Source organism: Hyalella azteca, unplaced genomic scaffold, assembly GCF_000764305.2.
Source record: "Hyalella azteca isolate HAZT.00-mixed unplaced genomic scaffold, Hazt_2.0.2 contig17529, whole genome shotgun sequence".
NCBI lineage: Eukaryota > Metazoa > Arthropoda > Malacostraca > Amphipoda > Hyalellidae > Hyalella > Hyalella azteca.
Window position 1 is genome coordinate 28,389 of NW_025947309.1, and position 7,056 is coordinate 35,444.

A 7,056-nucleotide genomic window follows, 5' to 3' on the forward strand; every position below is an offset into this window, starting at 1 on the left:
TTTTAATTCAAATTATCTCTACTTACTGTTCTGTCATAATTTTTAGTGGTTGGGGTTATGAAATTGTTGTAGGGTAGATTCCGAACACTTTGTGTACTGTATTTTTGGTTTTTGTATTATATTGGTGTTTTTCGGTCGAGTTTCGAAGTTTTCAAAAAGTCTTGTTCTTCACTCCGGCTGCACCTACGAATGCTGCATAAAATTATTTCATTCACGTAGTTCAAATCTATTTCCGAAAGTAAATTTAAATGTTTCACAAAACATATGGATATAACTTTTGGAAATTCTACAGTCAAATGTAAATCTAATGATAAATGACAAATAACAGATTTTCAGTTTTTTACCAAATCAATCATCGACTAAAAAATCTGTTAGGAGGTGATTTCAGGAAAAAATCGTCAAACCCAATTCAATTTTCAAGAATACTTCCGTATGAAATTTTGATTAAAAAATGTATCATGAAAAAACAATCCGATTTAACTCGCTGCCTCCTTTTTAGTTGATATAATACAATAACCAAATTCTATCTATCAAATTCAAATGTTTGTACGTAGCTGAAGCACACATGCATAATTAATGAAACGACATATTACATATAGCAGCTCTCTGCAAAACCGTCATGTCCAAATAGTCTTGCAGTGTGTGTGCTTCGTTAATATAATTTTAAGAATAATCATTTTTCATGTCTGCTTGACCTAAAATAATCTTTCACAACAATAGCAAGTACGAGAATTCTATGGCTGTGTTCATTCCATGCAAAATGCCCCTGAGCAAATCTAAATTTTCTCCGCACCACCGAACCTTTTTTCTTGTGAAGCTACACTGAGAGAAATGGGCGGGTCTGGATGACCCACTTTGATGAGTCAACCGCGTCCGAAAATCGATGCACTTTTTTGACTCACTTGCCCCATTTGTGGGTCATACTGACCCATTAAATTTCAAGCATGACTCACTTGTGGCGTTAAATCACTCTGACGCCCAGATGCTAACTACGTATCCATGCTACGGGTGGCGTCATAAGGGATTTGACGCCACAAGTGAGTCATGCTTGAAATTTAATGGGTCAGTATGACCCACAAATGGGGCAAGTGAGTCAAAAAAGTGCATCGATTTTCGGACGCGGTTGACTCATCAAAGTGGGTCATCCAGACCCGCCCATTTTTCTCAGTGTACATTTTCCTGCAAGCCCCGCATACGTCGACGAATTCGAAGTATTCGAGAACATTCCTGCCGTAGCAGCAAACTAGGTAAAGTTGCGACGAATTTTCCCGTGAATGTTTACACAAGAGCTCTATTACTCCTTTTATCGCCTGCCATGTCCTGCCTCTCTCCTGCATGGGGGCTCCCGAAAGGATTTACCAGAGAGACGGCGTCCGTGCAAAGTCCGAGGACTGTTGCAAACTTTGGGACCGTTGTGCACAAATCCCGGGCACTCGGAAGGGCTGTTTGGGAGCAGCAAGCCCCTGAGTTCCCTTGAAAGCACCGGATTTCGTGATCGAATCCGGCCACTTGAGTTCGGGCAAAAACTTGCCAAAATAAATACCTTCGAGCCTAACGCGCTATTTCGATAAGTGAAGCGAGACGTGATGCCACCAGAGATCTATCGAAAAATTAAATAAAGTAAATCGCTTCACGATCTGCTTCAATCGACAGCAAATACGAGTAGAAATGCTTATCACCATACATCTATTTGAAATTCAACGCGGGATTAAAATTAAATTAGCCTCTTTAAGTGATTTATTATCTCGAGATCTCGCAGATGTTTGGAAGTTCCAAAAAACATCGGGTACACGAAATGAAAGTTTCATGAAATTGCTTTGAGGTTGTAAATTTTGTCATGCATGTCACACATTCCCACATTTGTTTCAATTCAACAATTATTTTTATCTTTATCTAAATCCTCACGAAAAGTATATCTTCTCCTAAGGGCTTGTAGGAACACCCAATGTTAATCTTAGTTTTAAGTAGTTAAATCTTCAAATTTTCGAATAAAATCAATCCTTTCGTAAACATCCGAACTACTTCTAAATTGACTTTTTCTTTCTTCGTAAGTTCCGTTAACTGTAACCGCACTACTGCCTTGTCCTCCAACGTTTGGGGTAAGCTCTTAAATAGCTCCTAGATTGTTCCTCAAACTTGTAATATTTCCTTGTATATTGATTGTACCTAATATTGACTTCATCTTAATATGTATTGTATTCTATATGTATTGTATTCATTCTACAGGTGCAACTCACGGATACATACACTTAAATACACTCTCCAAACACGCGTCTCTCTAGATTAGTTTTTCTTGTAAATCCCTCATCGTGTTTGACTTAGCTTATAGCGGTGTAGAACCAACTTACCGCTATAGGCTGTGATTCCCAAACTTGGTCAGTTCCAGATTGCAGATTTACAGGAATTTGAAGTCTCCGTTGTTAAGGAAACTATATGGTCATTCAACTTTCAATTTATAAAATATTAGCACTTTAGATCGATGAAAATTGAATGCACAGAAGTAATAAATATCGATTATAATTTCTCAAGTCAAACTTTACACGAAAAAGACACATTCAAGCACATATCGGGCATACATTTTAATCTAAAATTTTCCCACTTTGTAATTAAAAAGAAATTTGAATGTAACATATTTTAATGTAACAAATTAACACTCAAATTTATACTTTGTTCGAACTCATACTTTTGCCACATCCCATGATCACAAAATAACATACTAAAAATAAAATTCCAGACACAGGTAATATCCCGACGTGATCGATATTAACGATAGGAACATTACCTGCAGGCAGTTAAAAAAATTCCTCATCCGGAATCCTGGTCCGATTTTAAAAACTTAATTATCCAATTTAAGGTGGCGTTTGCATCGAAATCCGGTTTCAAAGCAAGGTCAACTTCTCCGATGGACACGGGACACTGGCACAAAAGTGGCATTGGATCCCTGCAATTAATCGAAAACTCAAAGACCGAGGCCAAAGGACTCCAGCCGAGCTAATCCGAGTGATGTATATTCAATTTAAGCAAGCTATTATATAGAGGTAATCTCTACTAATTTCTCTATTGTGTCATTTACTGTTAACTAAAATATAATTAAGAACTGGCTGGCATAAAAAAAACTACCTAATAAACATTTTGCTGGTTCTGATTTTAATCCATGGATTAAATTCGGTTTTAGAATTTAAAGATTGCCGTAAATAGAGTTCCAAAGCCTACGAGATCGAATATATGTAGATTCTGAACGAATCTATATCAATTGTTTATCTGATGAAAATACACGAGTCTTGAGAGCTATTAGTTTGATGAAAAAGGCCTAAGAACAATTAAATCATCCCCAAGTGTCTTCAAAACAAAACATCAATTCAGTCTCAGAGCCTTCCGTCCAATTATCTTTAGACCGGTTCAGATTCAATTGCCACTTCTATTACTGCTCATTATAATAATCAAGATGAAGTTTAAGACATAAAATCTTGCCTTAAATATTTAAATATTCAACCATTAGAGACTGTGAACATTAATTTAATTTACTGCCTTTTCCCTGAGGAAGTGGAGCACATCCCGAGCACTCTTAGCATCGCGGTGCTCAGGAAGCGTAGCTCCTCTTCCTCCCTCAGCTTCGGAACATCACAGGGAAATTATAAGCAGAAGTGCTTCCGAGCGGTGACTAGAGCACACCGAAGGGCAAATATTAAACTTGGCAAGCTACAGGAATAACACCTTCGAGATTTGCATTTCCAGGGATACTGAGGATCCGTCGTGAGAGAATGAGCACAAAGTCGAGTAATTAGAATTAGAGCGATCATTTTGAGTTATTAATTAACGGTCGGCATTTTCAAGGGAGATTAATTAAATTCATAATGACATAAGAGGAAAAACAATGTTATGCCGTACTAAATATAAAAAGTAGATAATTTTCCAGTTCGCCAAAATAACCATGTATATATATAAGTTAAAACCACTCATGAAATCAGAATATCTTGAAATTAAATAATGTTTTCAATCTTAATTTTAATTCAGATCCACTAAACCACTAATAAACGCCATGCCTCTACCTATTCAGAATGCATATGAGTAAGTCATCTTCATCAAACGGCTGCAAACAGCATCAACAGATATTAAAGCAAGTTTGGAGTTTGTGGCCTTGATGAATAATAAATTTTTGGATTCAACTAAACGAATACTAAATATTCTTCGATTTCTTAAATAATTTTATTCCTCATTTTTTGAGCTTAAAACAAATCCATTTTTGGTGAAACTTAAAAAAAAATACCAAAAAAAAAACCAACATATATCTCATATTCACCTTCATATTGGATGTTTTCTTTTCATGAGAAATAGTTTCAAAATTCATTTGATGATCTGGTGAAAATATATTACAGGCACTGTAAGTAATTAATTTTCTAAAAATTGTTTACCAAGTTGCGTCCAAGTTATGAAAAGTTATGACCAAGACCAAGCAATGAAATGCAACCCTCATAAATTTATGCTAACAAAGTTATTCCTGGCCAAATATTAATTTTTCCCAAGATTTATTTTTAAATAACCGTTGTAAATAATTTACGGCTGATTGTCATAATTTCCATTTAACTTAAAACTGTTTTTTTCTGGCTGAGGTATAAAATTTCACTCGGCAATCATTTCGTCCCTGGTGAGTTAGTCGTGGCCAATATAGCGAGTTCATTTCAGTTCAAGGGCGTCATCAGTTTTTCCATTACCAAAACTGCGGAAGTATGGGGCACTTAACACAAGTTCAAATTTGAGAGACGAAACTTTGTTTGTTCAGTGGAACACTGCGATAAAATGTCATAAAATTATGAATGATGTCAATATTAATAATGTAGTTGTTAACTGTTGATGATAATATTGTTAAAGTTATATGCATACATTTTTGTTACAAACTTAATTTAAAGTCTAAGTTAGGCACCTCGTAATTTTTTTATATAATGGCCAATATTAAATATTATGCACCCGTCAAATCGTATTTATCACGTTACGCTTCCATTAATTATCAAGACCAGTTTGATAACCTTTAAAATTCTATTCATTCAACGCACTACAAGCACCAGGCTGATCTGTATGACATCCATCAATGCTGTTAAGGTAGGAAAAGTTTCATGTTCCTAATGTCTTCTCTTTTGAATTCTGTCATTCGAGAATCTGTCATTCCCCATTCAAAGTATTTTGTTTGACTTTAATTAGTTATATTTTTAGGAAAATTATCCTTAAGAATAGACTACTTGAAATAATTCGATAATTGAACTGCAGAATTCAGCGGATTATTTCTAAGGCCCGACTATATTTCCTTTTTCTCTTCTTTTTCTTCTCTCTTTCTTCATTAATCATGGATAGGAGACATTATAATAACGGAGGAACATTCAATTCTTGAATTATCTAGAAAATACCAGTTATAATATCGCTGCTTCTTCTATAACACAATAATTACCAGACTTTTTATAATCTTCCATCTGTCAATTGAAATGAAAGAAATTTTATAATAAAATTATTTAAGAGGAATTTTCCCGATAACAACCATTAATTTCTTCTCTTACTAATTTGATATTAAATTTATTCACCAAAAACCGACGCTGGAAATAGAAACAACAACTTTCATGTAGAGATAAAATTCTGAGTCACGCACCTGCACTCGAAAATTACGTACGTCGTTGCAAGCGAGCCGGGCAAATATCTTATCATTTCTTGCACAAAAATTTACGCGCCTCCTCTACCCGCAGGTCATGGATGGCACTGTGCTGGCTGACATCTCGAGCACGATCACAGTCAAGTTATCATTTGATACGTAACTCGCAGCACCAACACTTGAGCACTCGCAAGCCGCGGCGTGCAGTCGCAGACGTGATAACGTCACAGACGAAGGCAACATGACAGCTCTGCTTTATGCATGAATATAACATAGACTTGATTTGCTGAAGCAAGGCGTGACTTAAATGTATGCGGTACATTTACTCATAATGGCCAGTGTATGGAACTTTGGTCATAAAAGTTAAAATAAGATATAAGCAATAGGCGAAAAGATGTAGGCACCTTACGTGATCTCCCAAGTCCATTTATAAACAACGCATAACATTAGGTGGAACCTTAATTAATTAATTAGTCGTGAACCCATAAATCGAAAAAATATTTTATATTATGCTTGAGTCAAATTTTAGGGTAAATACAAAATTAGCAACTTGTGCAACGAATTTGTCCAAAAAAACTCAGGTAATTCAGCAGAATGAACAGTACAATATATTATTTCTTCCGATAAAACAACGACATTTCGAACCAAGAAGCGCATAAGCACCTAACGAGTGTGAAAACTATAATGTATTTTATTGTTCACGCAACACCACCAGATGATAGGATTAATGCTGCGAATCAAGCCGTACAGAATCAACTGCGAATCAAGCCGATTGAAAACCACTTTTAAGAAGTCACAGGTGATGTTGCTAAATATTTTAAGAAACTTCTGTTTTTACGTCTCTAAGTGACGTCTACTCTTCGGTTTTGACATCTCTTCGCTGTGACCTCAAACTTGGAAAAGTATATTTTTTCAAGTATTTTCCGTCATTATTTTTCATGGCATGAAAACCGTACTATTATTGGTAATGTTATGCGTAAAAACAAGTGTAACTTTGATTACCCTTTCGTGGCTGACGGGACTTCTCGGTGCCAAACCACTAGGTACGAATAGCATTGGCGACGGTAAATGGATCTCTGACGAAAGGGATAACCTACACTCATGAAGGAAAACCATCCCAATCTCACTGAAGCAATATCTCCTACGTAGCTCATTTCAAACTATTTCTGTTCCTGCTTAAGAGTTCTCAACTGACGAGAGCAAAACGAAAAGCTGATGTTTGAAGATGGTTATAAACTTTTCCAGTAGATTGAAATTAAAACTGAAAAAGTGCAAAGGCTCCCAAGAGCGCGTCTTGAATTTTCCGACTTTACTTCCCATGCTACACAAAGAACTCTCCGCTCTGTTGGAATACGAAGCAAGTTTTTGAGTCAAGACGAAGAAGATCGCACTGCAACAAGCTGGACGAGCAAAAATATTCT

The 7,056-nt window shown here is 35.9% G+C and overlaps 1 long non-coding RNA gene across 1 annotated transcript; it reads left to right on the forward strand.

Moving 5' to 3' along the window:
* Window positions 1-1,953: 1,953 nt before the first annotated feature.
* LOC108671358 lies at window positions 1,954-2,275 on the forward strand. Its single transcript, XR_001930805.2, has 2 exons — window positions 1,954-2,099; window positions 2,227-2,275. It is a non-coding gene; the product is annotated as an uncharacterized LOC108671358 (long non-coding RNA).
* Window positions 2,276-7,056: the final 4,781 nt, after the last annotated feature.